Source organism: Miscanthus floridulus, unplaced genomic scaffold (genome assembly GCF_019320115.1).
Source record: "Miscanthus floridulus cultivar M001 unplaced genomic scaffold, ASM1932011v1 os_2801_1_2, whole genome shotgun sequence".
NCBI lineage: Eukaryota > Viridiplantae > Streptophyta > Magnoliopsida > Poales > Poaceae > Miscanthus > Miscanthus floridulus.
The window spans coordinates 25626-50389 of record NW_027098515.1 but is presented as its reverse complement, the minus strand read 5'-3'; the positions used below and the strand labels follow the sequence as shown (position 1 = coordinate 50389).

Below are 24764 nucleotides of genomic sequence, written 5' to 3'. Positions count from 1 at the left end.
TTATAAAATAAACCAACAATGATAACCAGTATTGCTATCAGTTTATTCTCATCAATGCTAGTTTTTTGAAACCGACAGTGATGTTTATATATATTAAGAACTTTCTTTTATATACTGAATAAATAGAAGCATATGTATTCCTATATCGAAATAGCTTGAAATTTTTTTGGCAAACTTGTACACCCAAATTAAGACCCCACATAGGATCTTAGATTTTTTTGATCAGTTTATTTATTTATTATATTTTTGTGTGCTGAATGAGACAAAAGAGAGTGAATTTCATCTTGGATCCAATAGATTTTTTTCGTCCACCTCCACAAAATTCTTATCCCTACGGCACATTAGAGCCTGTGTAAAAGTTTGGCACCATTCCAGATCTTTTCGTGAGTAGACTCAGTTCAACCTGTAATTAATCGGTGTCATCACGCGAAAATTCAATTAAACCTCAGAAAGTAGGAAATCATCTTCAGAAAATCCCAAGCTAGGTGTTTTCTTCACACGTGGCAAGTGCAAGCCTAAGAAAAAGTTTGAGACCAATACGACACCAGAATGCAGATGAACCACAGAAACCTTGATAACATATGCGTATAGTCATGGTTCGATTAAAGGGCACATGTACCTCTGTGAAGCATGTATACTCCGCCTATGTTGAAATGGCTTAAAAAATTTTTTAGCAAGCATGCACACCCAAATTAAGACCCCACATAGGATCTTAGGTTTTTCTGATCAGTTTTTTAATTATTATATTTTTCTCTGTGCTGAATGAGACAAAAGAGGGTGAATTTCATGTTGGACCCAATAGATTTTTTCATCCACCTCCACAAAATTCTTATCCCTAGGGAACATTAGAGCCTATGTAAAAGTTTGGCACCATTCCAGATCTTTTCATGGGTAGACTCAGTTCAACCTATAATTAATCGGTGTCGTCGCGCAGAAATTCAATTAAACCTCAGAAAGTAGCAAACCATCTTAGAAAAATCCAAAACTTGGTGTTTCCTTCACACGTGGCATGTGCAAGCCTAACAAAAAGTTTGAGACGAATCCGACAATGAAATGCCTATGAACCATAGAAACCTTGATAACCTATGTGTATAGTCATGGTTCGATGAAAAGGCACATGTGCCTCCGTGAAGCATGTATACTCCACATATATCGAAATGGCTTGAAATTTTTTTAGCAAGCATGTACACCCAAATTAAGACCCCACACAGGATCTGAGGTTTTTCTGATTAGTTTTTTTATTTATTATATTTTTCTCTGTGCCAAATGAGATAAAAGAGGGTGAATTTCATCTTGGACCCAATAGATTTTTTTCATCCATCTCCACAAAATTCCTATCCCTAGGGCACATTAGAGCCTATGTAAAAGTTTAGCACCATTCCAGATCTTTTCGTGGGTAGACTCGGTTCAACCTATAATTAAATGGCGTCGTCGCATGGAAATTCAATTAAACCTCAGAAAGTAGAAAACCATCTCCAGAAAATCCCAAACTAGGTGTTTTCTTCACACGTGGCACGTGGAAGGCTAAGAAAAAGTTTGAAACAAATACGACACCGGAATATATATTTCTTGTTGCCCAACAAATGTTACACGAATTATATGCATGACAATAATTAAACACACAAAGCCGTACAAATTAAAATTAGAACTCAATTAAACTACGACCTTGAAAACAACCTAATAAACATTATTTACTATCGGAATCACTGTCGGGTTCGATCAGGCCACGCACACTAATATGCCTCTGTAGCCATATATGATAATTGATGTCACGGATTATGTATCCGCTTGTATCGATGAAGTCCAATGCCCGTATGAGTGCACTCTCTCGTGCCTCACAATACCAAAAGAATGGTCGGCCATAGATGTAACCTACTGAACAACCACTGCCCCTATTAGTAATACTTATGCAGTACTGGTGTCCTTCTATAGTGAGCTGGCCGAGGTTACCATTCCAGAAGTCCTAATCATACCCGAGTTGCTCCGTACCTTGGTCTAGAACGGCCCACAAGCCACATGCAGCATAGGTAAGGTCCTAGAGCGCAATCTACATGTGGAGAAAAAGAAAAAAAATTAGAGAATGTTATTACTAATAATAAACAACAAATAACCATGACTCAGGTATAAGTGACCATTTTAGCACATCCGCACGGTTGTAGCTCGCAAACCATTTGCTTGCTTGCGGGACGGGGATATCACCAGCATTCAAAGCAAGTGCCTCGAAGTGCGAGAAATCAGACACATCATAGCAAACACATCGAAGTGCCTCTAAACAGATGCGCACAGCACTGAATTGGGCGCTTATCATGTCCGGGCTCTGTCTTCCTATCTCGTGGATATGGTTCCGATGATTTGCACCCCTCAAAGGGATGGAAAAACTGAGTTCACACGTCCATAGCCGACCACTTGCATTAGATGTCGTGTTCTCAACGATGTCTGAGATAAAGAACCAGCTAAGTGCTGTTCGTAGCCAATCTATTGGAGATATAGTCTGCGACATATATGTATGCAACAATGATATTAAACTAATTACAATTATTTGTTAGCATCAAAAAATAAAAGATGTTAGAAAATATTTCATACAATAGCTAGAAGAGGGAACCGTGGAATGGCCACATTAGGAGCGAACGGCTCATCGCCAGGGTGGAAACCTGGTTCTTGTGGTGGAGAGGTCCGTTGTTCATACCACCTGATCGATAAAATGCCAAAAAAATATGAACATAAAATATATGCACAAAAAATTCTTCCAAGTAAAATGTGGCAACATAATTAAATATAGATAGAATGCAAGGAATAAGAATATATATAAATATAGAATGCAAAGAAACATGAATATAAATATAGATCAAATGAATATAGATAGAATATTAGAGAAGACAACATATCAATACCATTGAAAAATGCAGGAGCCATGACCAAATCACGTAGAGAGAGTGGATTTCTTGAGAAGTGAGAGTGAAACGTGAGAAATGAGACAGTGAGAGTTCATGGGTGGGTGGGATCGATGTATGTGGCCGATGGTTTGTTTTATATAGGGGGGCATGGACATCACTGCCAGTTTTTAAGTAGAACCGACAGTAAAAGTTAATATCACTACCAATTTGTAAGTAGAACCGAAGTGAAGGTGCATATATGTAAAGGATATATTTATTTAGATAGTATAGTGGGAAAGTTTTAACAACAACGATATATTTATTTAGATAGTAATGAAATATATCAAAAAATAACAAAAATATTAGAAATAAAATACATATACGATAATAAAGACCTTACACTAAAATTCCATATACGATAACAAAGACCTATTTACGTATAGGTCAATGTTACAATCAATGTGTATCAACACATTATAATGTAACCACCTCAGTAGTATTCTTCTAGCACCAACTAGGGGCAAACAGCAGCACCGAGGTGGTCTACGAGCTATACCGGTTGGAGATGACAAGGTGGCATCGATGAATCCGCCTTGTCTGTGCATAGCTTTTTCCTAGATGTGCACCGCAGCGGATGGCTTTGTGAACCTTGTGGCATCTCCAATCTACGGCGTTGCTCTATCTTCAGTAGCATTCTTCTAGTAACTCTTGTGTGCACCATTTTGGTGGACTACGACGTATAACGATATCTGTGGTTTGTTGTGAGAGGAAAACATTGTATCATGGCTGAAACCAACAAGGATGGAGAGGCTAGCTCCTGACCGAGGGCCATTTTATAGGGGCTAGTAGTCGTGGTACATTTTTATTTCTGAACTAAAGTTGTCGGGGTAGGTGGGAGTTGTGTTCCAACTGTTATGGTCAGTGGGAGCACTGTTGGCATGTGAGGGGCATCTACACATCACTGTCGGTTTTAGTTTAAAAACCGATAGTGAATGGAGCATCTGTGTCGGTTCGAGCAACTGACTGTGAAGAGCCAAAACCGGCAGTGAAGGGCCCTGCCGCCATCGCAGCCAGTTAGGTGTTAAGTAGGATAACTTTTCGTTTTGTTTTGAACTCCTCCTACTGGCGCAATGGTTAAGACCCCTCAACTTAGCCCCCGAGACCCGTGTTTGAGTCCTAGGCGGCCCAAATTTTTTTGTTCTATTTTATAAATTATTAATTTACTTCGGGAAATAGCTCATCATAGTCGGTTTTGATTGTAAACCGATAGTGATGGGGTACATCACTGCCGGGTCATTCCCTAAATCGGCAGTGATGTGGTGTAGCAGTTAGGTGTTAAGTAGGATAACTTTTCATTTTGTTTCGAACTCCTCCTACTGGCACAACGGTTAAGACCCCTCAACTTAGCCCTCGAGAGCTATGTTCGAGTCCCAGGGGGCAAAATTTTTTTTGTTCTATTTAATAAATTATTAATTTACTTTGGAAAATAGCTCATCACTGTCGATTTTGATTATAAACCGACAGTGATGGGGGTATATCACTGTCGGGTCATTCTCCAAACCGGCAGTGAAGTGGTGTAGCAGTTAGGTGTTAAGTAGGATAACTTTTAGTTTTCTTTTGAACTCCTCCTACTGGCACAACGGTTAAGACCCCTCAAGTTAGCCCCCGAGACCCGTGTTCGAGTCCTAGGCGGCCCAAATTTTTTTGTCTATTTTATAATTTATTAAATGATTTTTCTCTGTGCACCTTCTTTCTCCGTGGCCTTCTTAGCGTTCCTCTTCATCTTGGCCTGATCTGGAGACTAGGAATAGTACACACATCAAGTAAATGGATCACTCAACATCAACACACAAGCCACAAGCATTCCCATTCACATCATTGATCAATGAAGGTTGGAGGAGGAATGGAGCTACTACACCTTTGCTCAATGCCTACTATGGGCTGGGCTCCTTCGAGTATTGCGAGCAGGGACTACAAACTGGTTGGAGACTAGTGGCGTCGAGGAGCTATGGATCCCTCACTACTAGTAGTAGCTCAGAAGAGAATGACCGCCCCAATGTCCTTCTATCGGAAGTCTAGACATATATATTTATATTTATATTTATATTTAGCTGGTGTTTAAATTCAGAGAGCAAAGTTTAGAAATATTATGTCCGGTGTCTAATCGAGTGTTTGAATAGTAATAAGGTCAGTCTCAATCGTAGTTTTAAATAACTTTCATTCTCATTAGTTGCTATGATACGTTGACATATTTGCTGAGTTGGCAGAGTATTAACGAGGAGAGAGGAGATGAGAGTTTCATCAAGATCAAACATCCTTCACGGTTATGTGCATAATGATTACATAGTTAACAATAATCTAACTATCTTTAGGTGCATCAACAATAAGGGCCTCATTGTGATCAAGCCGTACGTAAGCAGGTTCGTCACACTCTTGAATGATAGGTAGGGGTACATTCACCCCGAATGGAGGCATTTCCTGATAGCCTCTGTAGTCTTCATCGTCCGTCACTCCATCGACACTAACAATCTTCCTTTTCCCTTCTAGGACTACTTTTAGCCTTCCTTTTGTCTTGTTGTCCCTTGCATAGAAGACATGCATAACATCTCTTGCAAGGACGAATGGGTCATCTCTGTATGTAGTCTTAGTGAGATCAAAGGTAGTGAACCCTTCGCTGTCAGTGTTGATTTCCTCGAGGCGGACCCACTGGCAGCGAAAAAGAGCTGCCTTCAATGGACCATAGGCTAGCTCCCATATCTCCTCTATGAAACCATAGTATGTCACCTGCACGTTGCCATTTTCATCATGAGCATCAAAACAAACACCACAATTTTGGTATGTGCTCTTTCCATCTTGCTTTTTTGTGTAAAATGTGAATCCATTGATCTCATACTCTTGGTACTTAAGATATGTACTCGAAGGTCCCTTGGCTAAGGCATCCAGTTGATTACCCAACTTTATTCCAAGCAAGCGACGTCACAACCAGTTGACAAATTCCTCCTTATGTTTTTTATCCAGCCAAGCCTGTGACTTGCTCGGATACAGAGTTTGCAGCGATTGCCTGTGCTCATCAATGTATGGCATCACACCCTCGGTTTACTGGAGAATAGCGAACTGTGCCTGTCTGAAAGAAACAAGATCGTTTACTGTAACATATTTCTCCACAATCGTTCCTTTGCCACGTAGTCTTCCCTCATGACGAGATTCTAGAACTCTTACCCTTTTGATGTCTAGATAATATGTGCAGAACTCAATGGCCTCCTCTATTGACCATCCTTCAACTATGCCCCCTTCTGGCCTAAATTTGTTCCTAATATACCTCCTGAAAACTTTCATCAATCTTTTGAAAGGGAACATCTGATGCAGGTACATTGGGCCAAGAGCTCTCATTTGGTCAACAAGATGAATGAGCAGATGCAATGAGATATCAAAGTAAGTCGGCGGGAAATGCATCTCTAACGAGAGTCTTGGCTATGTCCCGCTTGCAGCTGCTCTAGCGTGGACACATCAATGACCTTTTTTGAGATTGCATTGAAGAACGAGCAAAGCTTTCTGATTGGGGTGCGGACCTTTGGGGGGAGGATACCACGCAGGGCAACAGGGAGCAGCTGAGTCATAGTGACATGACAGTCATGGGCCTTCATAGGGCCATAGTTGAACCTGAGTTCTCTCATGTTCACTAGTCTTTTCGGGTTCGCACAGTAGCCCGTTGAGACTTTGAGTTCATTGAAGAAAGAAATAAGCGCACGCTTTTCTTCCTTCTTCAATGTTCATGATGCAACCAGAAGTTCAAACTGGCCATTCTCTAGCTCCACGGGATGCAGCTCCTTCCCAATTCCCAAGTGTTGCATGTCCAGGCGTGTGGCTAGTGAATCCTTCGATGTCCTGCCGGTGTCCATCAAGGTGTTAAGAGTGTTAGCGTACATGTTTTTAGTGATGTGCATAGAATCAAGACAGTGGCGTACACTCAGAAATGGCTAGTAAGGTAGTTTCTAGAAAACCAATTTTGTCTTCCAAACGCTCCCATCAGGCGCTGCTACTGCATTGTCCCCCTTCCCAAGGACAACCTCCAGTTTGTTGAGTTCTCGAAGTATCGCAGGCCCGTCTCGATATTTTGAAGCTAAGCGTTTCTCAATAGTATCGTTGAAATCTTTTTTGTTCCTGCGGTAAGGGTGATCCTTCGGTAGGAACCTACGGTGTCCCATATAAACTATCTTTGAGTTATTTGGTAGATTTACCGCATCGGTGTCGTCTAAGCACTCGACACATCTAGTATAGCCTTTTGTCTTCTCTCTAGACAACGAACCTCGACCTGGCACGTCAGTGATTGTAGCGATAAGTACTCTATTGATTGTGACATGTTCCGTTTTGTACTCATCCTAAACATCTGGCACACCCTTTTCAAACATCTACACTAGTTCATCAATCACTGGTTCCAGAAACACATCGATGTCATTCCTAGGTTGTCTTGGCCCTTGGATCAATAGTGGCATCTGGATGTACGACCGCTTCATATAGACCTAAGGTGGTAGGTTGTATATATAGAGCATCACTGGCTAGGTGCTATGATTGCTTCTAACTTGGTCGATTCATCCCATCTGTGCTCAAAGCAAACCAAATGTGCCTTACCTCTCCACCGATGTCCTTATAGAACATAGTATTGATAGTCCTCCAGTCATGCCCATCAGCGAGGTGCCTCATCATTGTATTTTTCTTACGCTCTTCGCCATGCCAGCGCAATAGCTTGGCTGACTTTAAACATGCAAACAGCCTATGCAGCTGGGGAGCTATAGGGAAATATCAAACCACATTTACTGGACCTCCTCTGGTCTTGGTACCCTCATCTGACAGCCCTTCCTTGTATCGTGGAGCTTCACACTTGAGGTACTTGTCCAAGTCTTTGTATTTTTCTCCACAGTATAATATGCAATCATTGGAGTACGCGTGGATTTTTTCAACCTCGAGGCCGATGGGGTAGATCATTTGCTTGGCCAAGTATGTCTTTTCTGGCAACTCGTTTTTTTCAGGGAGCATTTTCCTTATTATACCTAACAACTGATCGAAGCCTATATCGCTCAGTCCGTTTATCGATTTGAACTCTAACAGCATAATATCGGCTTCCAGTTTGCTCATTGGATAATTCCTATACAATGGTGTTTTGCCATCTTGTCTTATTTTCTCTAGCTTTCTCAGCTGTCTTTCACTAAGACATCCGGTCTCTACATTATGTAGCAGCTGAGAAATGCCATCGTTATCCCTGATGTCGTCAGCTAGCGTGTTCCTAAACACATTATTAATTGTGGCCATAGGTTCCGTATTGACACCGGGTTCCTTGTCAGCATCGTGGATGGCTACGTCAGGCATGTCCACATCATCATCGTTTTTCTACAGAACATTCACACCAACCTCACCATGCATAGTCCATATCGTATAGTTTGGCACGAACCCCCTGGTAATCAAGTGCGATTGTATAGACTCAATTTGACGAAAGTTCCTATGATTCTTGCAATCTTTGCATGGGCAGAATACAGGGTTCCCATTCCTAGCATGGGCTTTGGCATCGGTGATAAACTGGCTGACGCCATGCATGTACCGCTTGTCCGTTCGAAACAGATGCATCCACGCTCGATCCATCTCTGCACAAAAAAATACTGAGACAATAATTACAAATAATTAATAAGAAATCAAGCTTCATGAACAACAATTGTAGTTCGAAAGTACCATTTTTGAAAAATGTTATTGTACACTAATTATTAAAAAATTGAAATTAATAGCCCTGGCCCTGTAAATTAAAAATCATAGTAAAAAATAATTATTGTGCAATAATAAAGAACATCTATTCTACTCTACTTCTAAGAACTAATTATAGCATCACATAATAACAATGATGATCTTGACCACCATGGAATAATTAGCTAGTAATTTAAATGTGTTCATAGACACCAACCGTTTGGATGATGGATTCACCACAATTTGAGCCTTACACAAATGTCCAATTGAAAAAGTGCTCTCTAGAATGGAGAAATAACTAGAATGAGAATCAAACAATGTAGCCATCAAAACGAAGCTAATTAAGTAACAAAATCAAAAAAGTGGATGTTTGTTACTAACCTTAAAGCAAAAAGATCGTCATTCTTCAAAATCCAAGCACTAGCTTTATGGTGAAGAGCAGCCGCAACAATGAAGGGATGGGTCCAAACGCACGCCTCTGTTCTCGGGATGGAAGAGAGGAGGAAGGAGAGGATGGCTGCAGCTTTTTTTGTTGTAGGCTTATCACCGTCGGTTCTTGGCTAGAATCAACAGTGATAGGGCCCAATCACTGTCGTCTCTTGGCTTAAACCGGCAATGATGAGTGGTCGCCAAAATACTGCCGGTTCAAGCCATAAACCGACAATGACGTGGTCCTTCACTGCCGGTTTTAGTCTAACCCCAATCATTTTTTTTCATTTTCAACCTCATAACCGACAGTGAAGGTACATCACTGCCGGTTCTCACAAATCCGACAGTGAAGATGCTGGCAGTGATGTGCAAATCTAGTGTAGTGTTTGCTACTAGCTAGCTAGATTTGATAGCAGTAGAGAATGAGATGGATGGTTGTGGTCTCTGACGACCAAGAATGTATAGTTTGGCATCATGTGCCGGGTTCAGGAATTAATATACGCGCGCGTTCGGAGATGGTCGTCCCTCTACTTTCAGCAATTCAGCTCGATCGGCCGGCGCCCGGAAGGATCGTCTGCATTGGAAGCTCAGCTAGGTGCCTTGGTTGCAATCCCTCACGTGTAGCTGCCGGCTGCCGCCTACCTCGATCGCCGGTGGTTGAGTGCTCGCTGGTGGTCGGTTCCTTCGCGCTTCCGTTCCGTCCTTGTCGGCCTGAAGACGCCACGGCAGGTCCGTCGGTGTCTGCTTCCTCACGGCCGCGGGTCGTTGTTGCGAGACCAGCTAGCCCCATAGGCGGCCCATACAAAACATCCGGTGACATATACTCTCTCCGTCCTAAAATAGAGATACGCGCTGGTCAATATTTTTCAACTTTTATTAGGTTTATAAAAAATATTAACAATATTTATATTTTTAAATAAGTTAATTATGAAAATATATTTAGCGATTTATCTAATAATATCAATTATACATCATAAATATTAATATTTTATTTTCTTATATATATTTGACTAAAGTTAAAAGTATTTGACTCCTCTGGAAATAAGAATGACATCTATTTTGGGACGGAGGGAGCACTGTGGTCCGAAAACCAGGCATGCCGATTAATCCCCGCTGTTTGTAACATTCATCTGTGTGAACCGTATGCAGCGGTTTGTTAATTAGCTAGTACGTTGAACGTTTTATTTGTGAACTACTTCCTCCGTCCCTAAATAAGAGTCATTATCGTTTTTTTAAGGAGTCAAACTCTTTCAACTTTAACCAAATATATATACAAAAAATATATTAATATTTGTAGTACATAATTAGTATTGTTAGATAGATCGTTTAATTTATTTTCTTATAAAACTTATTTAGAAATACAATTATTATTATTATTATTATTATTATTTATAAATCTAGTCAAACTTAAAAAAGATTGACCGACACAACATTTATTTAGGGACGGAGGGAGTACGCATAAACGTTGAACTTTTTATGAGTAATGCATGACCTATTAATGGTTGTGTGAACTAATTATAATGCATGCATTCAATGCAAATATAATTAGCTTGTGATGACTCTATAAAGAAACCCAGACTTGCAGTAACACGTCTGTGATAAGGAATGTCAGAGACACGTTCTAAAAGAACCACGTCTTGATGTAAGGATATTATAGACACACAGAAAGGTCGGCACCTTAACCACTGTGTCTCTGACAAAACACATCAATGACAGTGTCTTAACGAAAATTCATCTAAAATATTATTATTTGAGATGCCTATAAGGTCAAACGTCTTTGATTAAACCCATGAGAGACGATTTGTTTTAATGTCCCCGTCGGTGATATATGAATATTAGAGACGGGGTTTTGCTTAGTAATCGTCACTATATTATGTATATATCAGAGATGAATGATACATCACTAATGTTGTCCACATCATATACGACCCTTCTTTCCATCCCGTCACTATATATATTGAACCATCACTAATGTACCTTTCTGTTGTAGTGAATCTTACCTATGGGTACGCGTATCTCCAGATATTGTACCTTATCGAAGTAGAGTAGGCTACACAGCCCATCCGTTGGTATTGGTAAGGATGCGAAGTTCTATTCGAAGATACAGGCACGTGTATGTTGTTTCATCATTTGGTGCTTTAAATGCAAAGACACATATTTTCATGGTAATCCAACTCGCTGGTGTGGATATAACCAAAAGCATCAAATTCAATGTGTGTACAAGTGCAGATATAAAACTTTACCCATTTATGAATTTGTCATGGACGGATATTTACTTCACCTGTCCTAAGCAGACATGATGCCACCCTTTATGCATGATGGCAAAAAAAGCATCGGTACACCAATGCCTATTTGTAGTGATGATTCTATTAAGATGCCACCACAATAAAATCCATTTGTAGAGGATAACTTATAATTTTCCATATGAATTCGTTTGAGATCGTTTATAAAAAAATTGTAGTGCAAGAGGATCGCTGAACAAGTTTATCCGCCTAAACCAAGTGTCATTCTTTTGACCAACTCAGCTTAAGTAAATTAACTCTAGTAATCTCTAGAGTTGCCTTCCGCATACTCCACTTGCGCAAACCACAGGATCCGATTGTGCATGCATAATATACCTCTATGGCTGCCACAATTTAAGATTGAAACCTATCAGGGGATTAAATAAATTAGAGTAAGCACTAATGGAAACTGCTGCAATTCGATGCATCAAAATAATGCATTATATGGTCTTTGTTTTAGGTTCATCGTCTTTCCTATTTCTTGACAAAGAAAATATGATCAGAGAGATGAAGATGGATTGAAAAACACATGCAAACAAGAAAATAGCAAAAAGGATTGAATTTGTATCAAATTGGACGAAGTTTGCAAAATCCTGAAAAAAGGCTTATGTCGACCCCACATCGCCATGACCCTACCCCTGTCGTCGAAATCTAGTTGGCAATCTACCGAGGGGTATACCCACGGTAGTAGATGAATCGGTGGGGGTGCGCGTGATACGAATTAGATGGTAATACAAGCACCGAGACACAAGATTTAGACAGGTTCGACCGTCATTATGACGTAATACCTACATCATGTGTTCTGACGTATTGCATTAAGATGTATGTATATGTTGACTAGGGGACCCCTGCCTCTCCTTATATACTCTGTAGGGGTAGGGTTAGAAGGAAAGTATCTTATTTGGTACTATACAATATCTTGTGGTGCACATCAACCAGTGTCATGCACGCCTTGATCTTGTGGGCTAGGCCACCTTTGATGCTACGTTCCATGTCTTGTCTTATGGATACCGGGGGTCATATCCCCCACAGCTAGTCCCCGAGCGCCTTGTATCCTTTGAGTAACGCTGTCTTGAAAAAGTCCGAGCACTTTGACGTGAAGCCGATCAGTTTAACTGGTGATCCAAGCAGTGGAAGTCGAAACCGACCAGTTTAACTCGTGACCTAGGCGGTGAAGGTCGAAGCCGACCAGTTTAACTGGTGACTTGGGCGGTGAAGGTCGAAGCCAACCAGCTTAACTGGTGACCTGTGTAACAACCCTGGTGTTTGGCTTCCACATTTGCACTTGCATTTCATAAACATGAGCATCATTCATCCATTCATGAGTTTAGAATTGTCTGAAACATGCTTTTGAAACATTGCAACATATTGTTATATTCTATGTGTGATTGTTTTAGGAAATGAATAGTGTGTAACACTTAAGTGTAACATGTGCAACACACTTTGGTGAAACATGGTTAGCTAGTACAATGCCACCAACTCATGAAACATATGAAACATGGTTTTGAAACAGAAGTCACAAAGTCACTTGTTTGTCCTTGTTTCAGTACATGTGATGCTTGATTTTGGTGTGACCAATGTGTGGTGTGGCTAATTATTCTCCTAAGAACCTTAGTTATACTTAGAATGTCATTAGGAACAATGTTCATGTTGATCATTTTGCCTAATTAGGTTTCCAAGTCATGGTTTGACTATTATGGACCCCTAGAGCTCCTGAGTTTGACTGTTTAAAAAGTATAGCTTAGAGTATTTGCATGTCTAAGCAACCTAAAGCAAAGTTGTAGAAAATTTTATAAGGAACAAACTTTGTTTAGAAGCCAAGTCATGAAAATGAGCAAAACATGTTCAAATATGGCCCACAAGCCAGAAAACAGTGCTATTTCTACACTTAGAAATTTTCTAAGTTATGGAGTTGTTTTTTAGTTTCATGTACCCAACTTGTTCACTTTGTAGCTCCCTAACCAAGCTGAACCAGCTCGAGCTCCAATTGGCAAAGTTGAAGATCTCACTTAGTACTACAACTTTGTCAACTACACCTTAACCTGGATCATCACGGATTAGGAGATTTATCATCATGAACTTGCTTTGTCAGTCGGCACCGAGGAACACTGAATCGGGATTTTCAGACCGGCACAGTGGCCGACCGGCCGCAGGCCGTTGCCGCGGTGTGGCCGCCACGCGCTGTGACCGGCCTGGTGTCGCTGGCCGTAGTCGACTGCAAGGAGGTCGCGTCCGTCTGTGCTCTGGCTCACTCTCAGTCGCTTCCTCCCTCTCGCACGCGTCCGTAGCATGGAGAAAAACAAAGCCGCCGCCGTCGCCATTGCCCCGCCGAGCTCGCGCGCGCTCGCCGCCGCGTCTTGCCTCGCTCCAGCATGCCCTGAAGCTCCGCCTTGCTTAGCTCCACCATCTCCGCCAACTTGCAGCGTCAATCGACCTTAGGTGAGGGCCTTCGGCCATTTCCGCCGCCGTCCGCCATGACCGGGTCTCGCCGGAGTTGGAGCTCACCGTGGCCGACCACCTCCGGAGCCTTCTCACGTCCCTTTCTTCCTTCCCTTAGCTTCCTCGCGAGCCCAAGAAGCTCGTACCGAGCTTAGCCGCGCCCAACATGGCCAAACCTCGCCGGAGCACCGTCGGATCCCGCCGCCGTCCGCCATGCACGCCGCCGTCCTTGCTAGAGTCCGGTAGAGCAGGGTTAGGTGTGGCTCGTTGAGGCGAGCATGCCGATGCCCTTGGCCTCGCCTGAGTCCTCGCTGCCAGCGAGCAAGCGCAGGTCAACCGCTGCTCCCCTGTTCTGCGGTCTCTGACTGGTGGGACCATTGACCCTACGGGTCCCACGCGTCAGTGAACCATGTTTAGCTTTTATTGATTTAAATGCAGATTTGATGCTATTTTGTAAAATCTATATCTAGAGTTTGGTAGCTCCAAATTGTGTAGTTCCAATTTTGTTAGGATCATAGTGAAGTGTAGTATTTAGGAACAATATAACATAAAATATGTTTTTAAATGCATGCAAACTTGTTTAAATTATATCTTGAGTTCCACTACTCCAAAAATTATGAAATTTTGTTGGTGAGCTATTCTTGATTAGTACAAGCTCTGGTAAAAATTTGAGAGTCATTGCCTATATGGTTTTTGAGTTATAGATTTTCCTTTTATCATTGAATGATCCTTGTGTGAATTTTTATAATTTATCTATGAATCCTATGACCATGAAATTTTGTGGTGAATGTCCTAGTACCTTAAGGATGCAAGGAAAAATATAAAATCTGTTCCTTGACATTTTTCACTAGGGTTTCCTAATTATGTCATTTTAAGCCTTTATGCCTTGTCATATTTGTATAGGATGTTATACTTGCTCAAATGATGTGACATTTTTATAGTAGTCTACTTGGAGCATGTAGTACCTACTGTAATTTTTGTAGATTAAATGGTGTAGTTCTCATATATTTTTATCATTTCTCTTAATTAATTAAATAAATTAAGAAAGGCATTAAACGAAATGAATTGGTGATGCACACTTTACTTTCTGGTGTTCTTGTGACATGTGTGATAAGTGAGTGGAGTTGGTTTTGTCCAATTATTTGTTTGCAACATAAGTAAATAAATATTTGCTGGCATTATGTCTTTCTGGACAATTCTCGGGATTTTACAAAGTTCCCCTTGATATTTTGGTTTGCTTGGAATGTGGTGAATACAAAAGTTGTAGATAACTTATGTATCTAGCTCCTGTCAAAATTTGGTGGCAATTGGCCTAGTAGTTTAGGATCTACAGTCATTCAAAGTTAGATCACAGTTTTGCTTGCTCACTGTCTTGTTGGACCTGATTAGGTGGTTCTGTAAATTCGACTTGGTAAAGTTTGAAATCATGCCTTGAGGTCTGAAAATTAATTGTAGGCAATTTCATAAGATTTCCAAATTGTCTTGTTGCCTGTCATTTTGATTTGTGGATCTCCCATTTTGGTCAGTTTACTATACCGCTATATAAGTTCCTGTTTTACTGAAATACGAATGATTGTGTGATTAGTTGCGATGTTCTTGTTGATTGTTTAGGTGTTAGCCTAACTTGAAAACATGCTTAGGTGTAGGTGCTAGGTCCTTAACTGAAGATGAGCAATTGTACATTAGATTGTATAAACTTGGTAAGTTAAAGTAATTTGAATAGAGCTTAAGTCGGAAAATGCGGACTGCAGTAAGCATGTGCATTCCCCGAGCATTTCTAACTTTGTTCATGTGCATCCATGATATTTATCGTGAGCATACATGCAATAGGTGTGCCAGAGGGAGTGACGCTGCTGGAATTCAAGGGAGCCAACCAGGAGGAGGAGCCCGAGGTGTAGGAAATCGACAAAGCAGTCGCCGAGGAGGAGTTGCCCGAGTGCCCTGACCACCAACCGTCCTCTTTCCTGAAAGGCAAACCCCGGAGCATATTAAGTCTCCCACGTTTTTACAAATATCTTGAGTATCTCTTATTGTTGATGATGCATTAAGTATAAGAATTGGTTGGAACCAATTGTTGCATTATATATTCATCCTTGTCCAGATATCGTACTTGAATCCTATTTAAGTTCAGGAACGGGTTAAATGCTTAGCCATGCTTAGTGCGGTAGAAGTCAGGTGATTTCCTGTCACCTGCGAGCTTTAGGATGAGGTGGATCACGGTTGGCTATATTTGCTATCGTGGAAAAGAACCATGTTAATAATAAATTAAGACCAGGTGGAGTCTTGTGTAGGTTTGGACATAGTGACTCTATCTGTGTTGTTTAAGGACTGATACGCTGTACGTCCTTATGTCAGGTTGAACGCAGCCTAACATTTAGCTGGCCGGATAACTCGTTCCGACCGCGAAGCCTAGTAGCTCGATTCAGGCCAGGGACGCGAGTAGGGGTTCGCAATCTGGATGGAAGTAAGGATGTGCAGAGAGCCATTGGCGTAAGCCCAAGGGCGGGTTAAGTCACCGAGCACTCATGCCAGAGTGGTTCTTTGATTTTGTGGCACTGATCGGACTCGTGACTCCTGAATTGTACCAAAGGTGACTTGTTTGCGACCCTGATGGGGGAAGTAAGGTTTGTGTTAGGAATACCCCTCCAGCTGGATAGGAATCGATTCGAATCGCCGTCTCTCCTGGATAGTGAGAACTTGACTGAGCAGCGGCCATGTAGATTTAATTAATTTAACGATATGGTTAAATGGATGATGATGATAACATTGCCACGATTTATACCTACTATGGTTATTAATGTTTGCATCTTAATCAAATGATTGCTTAGTATAGGTGCTAATATAGATGACAGGTTAATGGCTAAAAGTCACTGCTAGTTCAGGTTAAGAGTTGATCATTATTACTTATGTTTTTCCACAAAAAGAAAGTGTTAGCCAGATCCACTAAATTAAGCTATGCATGATCCTTGGTGTCATTTGTTTTGGTTTCTGATGGGTAAGTCTAGCTGAGTACATTCTCGTACTCAGGGTTTATTCCCTCTTGTTGCAGATGACCTTCTATATCAGGGCTTCTGTAAGTATTGTCTCCACCCGGTGGGTGACGATGACTAGATCATGGGCATGATCAATGTTTCTCTTATCTGAATGCTTTTGCGGGTTGTGATCAGCCCACCAGTATTTGTATTTGAACTCGGGTGTGTAAGTTAAACTATTTGCTTCTGCATACTTTACAAGACCTGTTTTGTAATAACGATGATTCTGAGGTGTTGTAACCTATTTGCAAACCGTTTGTGAAATGTTGTAACATATGATATGTTATGTTGAATTACTATGATCTTGGTTGTATGCAAGTTGGTTTCAAATCCTTCGTGGTTTTAGTTGACCACCGGGTTTATATGGGCTCAAGTGCAAGAATTTGATCGTTTCGGCGATTGTTTTTGTACTTGTGCTCTTATAAATTGGTCGGTTCTGTGACAGCTGGCATCAGAGCTAGATTCAACACTAAACATGTCATACGAGTATTTAAAACAAAAGTTTTTGTTGTGAAAACATTTTTTCAACTTATAGTTATATATAAGTGTTCAAAAATCAAAAAAATTATTGGTGTACTGGTGATCACATCCCTTGTAGCCCACTTAAGGACTTCTAGGTGGCTTATATATATTTACTAACTTGGCGGAAATTAATTATTTCTATTTCGTCGTCCATGTGGCGTGCTATTGCATGGGTGCCATTCGCTTGAATGGTAATGTATAGTTCAATTACCTCTATGCTAAGGTAAGTGTGAGTTGTGAGAGCATAACCGTCCAACCGTCGGTCTAGGGGAGAGTTAGTTGTGGTTACTGGAGTATTTACATGTTGCATACATGTATATAGGAAGGTACTTAATTGTGGGTATATCTGTCGGGTAGTTTGGATACCAAAGTATATATATCTGGGGATGTATATATGGAGAATATCTTAGTTACTACTTTCATTATTAGCATTATATCTTGTTGGGTTGGGGCTACAATGAAGTTTTCTGCAGGTACGCTAACAACGCACCGTGTAGATCGACTAGTTACCGCTAATTGAGAGAACGTATGTATGCCACCCTATATTCCGCTAAAACTTAAATTTTCTTAGGTTTGTGAGGACGTACGGAACGAGCATGCATCATATTCACTCATGTCATTCATATTGTATTACTCCCTCCCTTATAATTGCTTATCCCAAGTATTAAGTTCAATCTCTCAACAAAATAATCCTCTCACATGAGTTGCATCCCTTTTTGATATAGATGGTCGCGCCCGCGTTTCCTACTGGTAGCAACACCTTTTTGGACCAGTTCGGTACGCCCACCTTGCTCTGGAGGGTGCTCAGTTTAGTTGGGTACTCGGAGGCACCCCGCTACACGTGGAGGCAGGCGATGCCATTGGGAGATGTACCTTGGTACGTTGTGACCATTATAGTACCACAGAACCCCACAAGACCGTTGTGGAATGGGTGGAGCATTGAGACTGATGGGCAAAGCCCATGGGAAGCTGCTCAAGTGGCTGCCCTTGATGTGCTAATGGATATAGCACAGAGCTTTGGGGATGAGTTAGTGGGTGGACCAGCTTCATCCATTCCTCGAGTGGCTCCTACTGAGGCTGAGTGGACTCAAGAAGTTGGCCAGGCCTTGGTTTGAAGCCATGGTGAACGTGTTCAGAGCGACAATGCTAGAATGAGTGCTATGATGGCCGTCTTGAAGCTTTGTCGAGTCAGATAGGACACCCTTTCTAGTGTGCTAGAAGAAGCTGGTAAGGCAATGGCAGCCCATCACAAGTTCAGGTTGCGTGCCCACAAGTATCGCCATAGGGCGGATGCATATGGGCGAGCTCAGCAAGAAGTAGAGGAGATTCAGGGTATTGCAAATTATCGCCTGCAGCAGTGGGGTCAAACAGCACATGAGAGATACGAGCTTCATAACCAGCCGATGAACCTCACCATAGAGAGAGATGAGGCAGCACATGAGTTGGATCATGTGACCCGTCATAGAGATGCAGCCTTAGAATTGTCAGAAGAAAGACGTCAGGGCTGGATCATGGCTAACCATAACGCTTTTCAAAGGGAGCATGAGCTCCAGGAGCAGCTTGAAGAGCTTCAGGTTGAGCACCATCAACTGAACAATCGTCTATTTCCTATCCCTCACCCCATACCAAGGTATCCTAATATGGGTGGACCTCAAGTGATTGAGGCCGATGAAGAAGAAGAGGACATGCAGATGGATGACAATGCAGCTGAACCTGCAAATGAAGAAGAAGAGGAAGATCCGGAAGAAGTCCAAGGCATCTCCGATGTGGACAGCGATCACTTTGATGAGTAGTTAGTTAGCAAGTCTCATTAGTTTAAGCTTTTGCAGTCAGTGGTGTAATGGCTTTAGTACTATGACTGATGTGGGATGCACCTTTTAATTCGAACTTGGCATGTAATGTACTTTAATCCGCTCCCTTCGGGATGCGTATCTTGTTGGTTAAGTTTAAAACTTGTCATGTTGGAATGCACTGCGTATGGCACTAGTAATCTAATTGATGATGTGGTGATTGGAGAATGAATTATTGCCTCTATTTATTGTATGAATTTTTCATTCTCTCTAGTAAATTCAGTTTGGCGTAATACAGTCACTACAAGAAATATGAAGATCTATGACAAATTTTTTGTGACGATGAGTCAATTCGTCAATAAGTCATTCTGTTTTATGACGACTTTCAGGAGGAGAATGACTTTTTGACGAAAATAATGTGTTCGTCATTAAGACACAATAAAAATCGTCATAACCTAGAGAAGTAGTTTGTTTATGATGATCTATGTTCCGTCATAACATGCTACCTTGCGGTCGTCATAAATTATTGACAATATTAGTTTGTTATAACTTTTTATTTACATATAATAAATGAGATATTTGGTCCCAGTGTCAGTTGTATTTTAATGGGCTCTATATGTAATGCTATTTTCAGAAAATAAAAAACAAAAAATCATCTTCGTCTCATGTCATATGATATGAAAAAGTATAATACTTTTCCTAAGGTAGAGGTAAAAGATTCAGAAAGTAAAAAAAATTAAGACAATGGCAAGATTTGAACCTGAGATCCTATTATTAATATCCATGATGTCTTAACCACTAGGACATCAACATGCTAACATTTGCAACTTACTGGATATATAGATGTATTCTCTGCCAGGTGAGGGTAGCCCAGGCCAACCAGACGGGCTCGTGTCCAAGCAGTGGCAGCCCAGCAGGCCTGCTACGGAGCGCTCGCACGGCGTGGGCACTGGGCAGCCCAGCTGGCCTCGGCACTCTTATTCGCAAAAAAATGCAAAACAAAACGCAACGGAGATTCGAACTTCGGACCTCTGACACGTGAATCAGTAGCCTTAGCCACCAGACCAGAGAAGTGTTCATGTCTATGCTAGTGTTTTTATTTATTTATCTATGACACAATATTAATGAAGAATAAATATCCCGTTCTTCCATGGGGAGTCCGTGAGTCTTCGCACATGCGCCGGCGGCTGCTCCCGATTGAACGCCGCCCGGCCGCCCAACGAATGCTCCCGTCGCCCCTCAGCTCCGCCTCCGCGCCTATGTGCTCCTCCTCCACATCTTCTCTGTGGTTCTGATTGGGAACAGGGCGCAGCGGCACTCCGGTAGATCCATCCGCGACCGTCTGCCCCGACCCTGCTTGGCAGCTGGGCAGTGGGCGCTGCCAGGTGCGCGGCCGCCAGCCAGTGCACACTGCCCCGAGCGTCTACACTGCTGCTCAGGTCCCAGCGCCCTTGCAGCCCCGCCCCTACTGCACACAGCTCACGGGAGTCACGGTGAGTATCGATTTCTGATTTTGATTTTATCATATGCAATCATTAAGAATAGTATTCATATTCATTCAAGATAATAATCATGTCAGCTTCTCATTAAATTCAGCATACCATGTGCTAAGAAAATTTACCATGTGCTCAATCAGAATAATATTTATATTAACACTTGATTTTAGAGCTGCAGCTTGCTAATGTATATATACTTCAAGCTTAGTTTCTAAGTTATTTAATTGTTCTGCAGATGGACAGAAGTTGGATCAATAGTAGGCTATTTGGCAAGCCACATCTGGACGGGGTCAGTGAGTTCATGAAGCTTGTTTCAGAAAACTTTGGTGCGGATGAACAGATATTCTGTCCATGCCGTAGGTGTTTGAATCGGATTTCTGGACATAAAGGACTGGTGGAGAATCACTTATATATTTATGGAATGGCTAGCACGTACACTAGGTGGATCTATCATGGAGAACCAATGGAGGACACAATGATTGAAAATACTGGCCATCAGGATGAACAGATTGATTTCACCGCGGATGTTAATTTGAATGAGGTTGAAGAAGACGACCCTAATGATAGAATTCCTGATATGGTACGGGAGTTGTTCACATCTGAAGAAGAAGGTCGAAGGAAAAAATCAATGTTTGCTATACTATTAGAAGAGATGAAGCAAGAACTTTACCCTGGTGCAGCTTATTCAAGATTTTCTTTTGTGGTGAAATTACTTCATATCAAGTCATTTTATCGAATCAGTAATGTTGCATTTACTGCATTCGTGAAGTTGTTAGCAGATGCATTCCCACATTGCTCTATTCCTGCATCTTACGAGGAAGCAAAGAAACTTATTCGTGCTTTGGGACTTGGATATAATACAATCCATGTGTGCTCGAATAATTGTGTATTGTTTCGGAAGAATTATGCAGCACACGATGTGTGTCCAGTATGTAGCGCATCAAGATGGAAAGATAAAGATGGAAGGAAAAAAATTCCTGAGAAAGTATTGCGTCATTTTCCATTGATTCCAAGGCTGAAAAGGATGTTTGCTTCCAAAGAAATATCTGAATTGGCACAATGGCATAAGTTGAAAAGAAATGCAGTGGAGAATGAGCTCAGTCACCCAGCTGACGGTGAGGCATGGAAAGCATTTGATACTAAATATGCTTCGTTTGCCCAAGATGCAAGAAACATTAGACTTGGCCTTGCTACAGATGGTTTTAATCCATTTGGCAAAATGAACTCCTCGTACAGTATGTGGCCTGTATTTCTTATCCCTTACAACTTTCCGCCATGGGAATGTATGGAGCAATCGAACTTCATCATGGGCTTACTCATCCCTGGTCCATTATGCCCTGGAAAGGACTTCGATGTATTTTTGGAGCCACTCATTGAAGAGTTGCTAGATCTTTGGAAAGGTGTCCCTACTTTGGATGCATTGACTGACAAATCTTTTGATCTACATGCTGCAGTTATATGGTGCATTCATGATTATCCAGCTTTGAGCACATTGTCAGGTCGAGTCACAAGTGGCTATTATGCTTGTGTCCGTTGTGACAAAGATCCTTGCTCTAGAAGAATAAGGAATAAGATATGCTATATTGGCCATCGGCGCTTCCTTCCAAGGGATCATCCATGGAGGAAAAAGAAATGGTTTGATGGAAAGGATGAAGAACGTGACAAGCCAGAAGAATTTAGCAGTGATGAGTTGAAGCAGCAATTGGAGAGGGTCATGGATGTTAGACCTGGGATGCATCCTCAGAACAAAAAGAGGAAGAGGGGAGAAAATGGTCAATGTTGGAAGCTAAGGTCATCTTTGTGGGATTTGCCATATTGGTCGAGTTTGAAGCTGCGTCATAATCTTGATGTTATGCATATCGAGAAAAACATATGTGAGTACATTCTTGGTACATTTCTCGGCATTGCTGGCAAGACAAAGGACACCATTAATGGTAGGCTTGATTTGGAAGACATGGGCATAAGGAAAAACTTGCACTTGAAGCGTGATGGAAATTCATATAGTGTTCCACATGCCCCCTATGTATTAAATAAAACACAAAAACTTGCTTTTTGTGATTTTTTTGAGAAGTGTAAAATTCCCAGATGGATATGCTTCTAACTTAGCATCATGTATCAGTGTTGATGGATGCAACCTCCAAGGATTGAAAACTCACGATTGCCATATACTACTACAAAGGATTTTACCCGCTGCTGTTCGTGGAATCTTGCATAAGGACATATATGAAGCAATTAGTGAATTGGGTAACTTCTTTCAGAAATTATGTGCTAAGACTTTGAAGATAGATGTTTTGCATAGAATGAAAGATGAAATCCCAATCATTTTGTGCAAGCTGGAGAGAATATTTCCTCCTCCTTTCTTTGATGTGATGCTACACTTGGCTGTTCATTTACCTGATGAAGCAATCCTAAGAGGTCCGGTACAATATGGATGGATGTACCCAATCGAAAGAAGGTTGTATACTTTGAAACGTTTTGTTAGAAACATGGCAAGACCAGAAGGATCCATTGCAGAAGCATATGTCGCTAAAGAGTGTTTGATGGCTTGCTCGAGGTATTTTGATGATGTTGACACACGATACAATCGAGAGGGTAGAAATAGAGAGCGTGTTGATTTGAGAACAGGTGATCTATCGGTTTTCTGTCATGGAGTTCATCTACTTGGAACCCCGAAGATTACATATCTTGAACATGATTATGACAAAATGGTTTGGTTTGTGTTAAATAATTGTCCGGAGGTTGAGCCATATATCAAGTATGTCATTATGGATAGTTTATTTTTTTATGCAACCTACTAATTATGAGGTCTTACTTTTTGAATTAACTGTGGTTCATAATCGTAGTATGTACAAGGAGGAGTTGGAGAATGAAGGAATTCGAGATGTTGAAAAAACACTTGAGAAGCAATTTTCCTCCTGGTTTAAGAAACATGTAAGTTTGAAATCCATTCTTCAATTTCGAGCATTATCAGTTGTATTGGTTTTTATTGTGTTGCATATATGCTTGTGCAGATTGCAAGACTACGGTACATTGAGGAAGCAGACATCAACGATGAGCTACTTTCATTGTCATGTGAACCAGATCTGCGGGTTCGAATATTTTCAGCATGTCTTGTTGATGGTGTTCGGTACCACACTATCGACCGTGAGAAAAATAGAACAACACAGAATAGTGGAGTCATGGTCGAGGGTACACATAATGAAGAGTATATTGATTTTTATGGTTGCTTGAAGGAAATAATTGAGTTGAGGTACACTGCCCGTCGGACAGTGGTTCTATTTCGATGTGATTGGTTTGACACTTGTGGCAAGAAAGTTAGAATGAAAGATGATGGATTTTTCAGAAGCATCAACCATGACACTATCTGGTACAAGAATGATCCATTTATTCTAGCAACACAAACAACAAAGGTCTTTTACTTAAATGACACCAAGCATGGTGAGAGCTGGAGGGTTGTTCAAAAATTTACACATAGGCACTTGTGGAGTGTGGCTGAAAACGACAATGAGGAAATACCCAATGGCGTGGAGCTGTCATACCAAGATGATAACAATGCAGGTTTTCATGTTCAAGTAAATGAGGAAATTTTGGATGATGAAGGAAATTTGGAGAATGAGCATCCAGATGATGAAGATTGTTTAAATGTAGATGCAAGTGTAGTAGGTGAGCTTCGTAGACAAAGGGAGCAGGATGTGCTAGAAAATGAGCTAAGCGATGATGAAGATGAAACTAGGTGGCAATATGTCAGTGATAATGAAGGTCCAACAATCCCTGATGATGATGATGACTATAGTGAAGATGAGTGAGTCATCTCGGTCATCCTGGTATGGGAAGCCTGCTGTTTTTTTTCTTTAATTTGGATTTGCATTAAACTTTATAAGAATTCTGAGATTTTGTTCAAAATATCTTAATGTATGCAGGTGATGGTTGATCTGCTTGGATGAGCTCTCTGTTTTATCATTAGGACTAGTTTTCAGTGGTTTCCTGAACAATATCAGTATGTACTGCAATATTGTTATGATGATTTATGGCTCCTGGTTGTGGAGTCGTTAGATTTGTGCCTCCTGGTTTTGGAGTTGTGTTATCTGTATATGTGTCCTGCACTGTGCACAATTACCACACCTCAGTTCTTGAAGTTGTATTTGTGCTGACAGTAAAATTTTGGACAGGA

The 24764-nt window shown here is 41.2% G+C and overlaps 1 pseudogene; it reads left to right on the top strand.

The window, feature by feature from the left end:
* Positions 1 to 20576: 20576 nt before the first annotated feature.
* Positions 20577 to 24764, top strand: LOC136535434 (uncharacterized; annotated as a pseudogene).